Raw genomic sequence first — 657 nt, forward strand, 5'->3', positions numbered from 1 at the left:
AGCTTTTGTCGCCAATCTCGCCGATAACACGGAATCTAGTGTGTGAAGGACGCGCCATCCGTAGAGCCGAGAACCGGAAGACGAGGCACCGACGACTCGACCTTCGACCCGTAAGACCGCTGCGATCCAGGGTCATAATTATGTGAGTCCAGAGGGACCGCCGAGGCCAGCTACCGGCTGCCCCCGCTCCGCTCAAGCTTTGGTGAGTCCGTTCCAAAAGGGACGAAGACATTATTTTGGTGATTTTCGCGGCGCGGAGCGGGCGAGGCGTCGACGAGCGGGGACCCGGCTGTCCTCCTGGACGAGGGCAAGGGCTCGCGTCCCTCCCGCGCGTTAGAGGGACAAGCTCACGGGATCATTTCGACGTTAGCAAACCCGCCGAACATCCGCCGGTTGTACCGTCGACGCGGACACACCGCCGAGCGCTTACGCGGCGGTCGTGACCTCCGCCGGTCACGACGTTAGCGCGTGCTGCCAAATATCTCTGTCGCGATTGCGGAAAAGACTCAGTTTGTTATCACAACAACTTTGCTGCCGGCTAATACCAGTGTAACGGTAACGAGCAATAAACGTTGTCTCAAGGTATTGCGGATCATTTAATTATCCTAGTCGCCGCTCTATCCTTTCACCTCCGACCTCGCGCGAACCAGCCCCTCT

The sequence above is a fragment of the Odontomachus brunneus genome, unplaced genomic scaffold, assembly GCF_010583005.1.
Source record: "Odontomachus brunneus isolate Ranch 3 - 2012 unplaced genomic scaffold, Obru_v1 Obru_scaffold_321, whole genome shotgun sequence".
NCBI classification, from domain to species: domain Eukaryota; kingdom Metazoa; phylum Arthropoda; class Insecta; order Hymenoptera; family Formicidae; genus Odontomachus; species Odontomachus brunneus.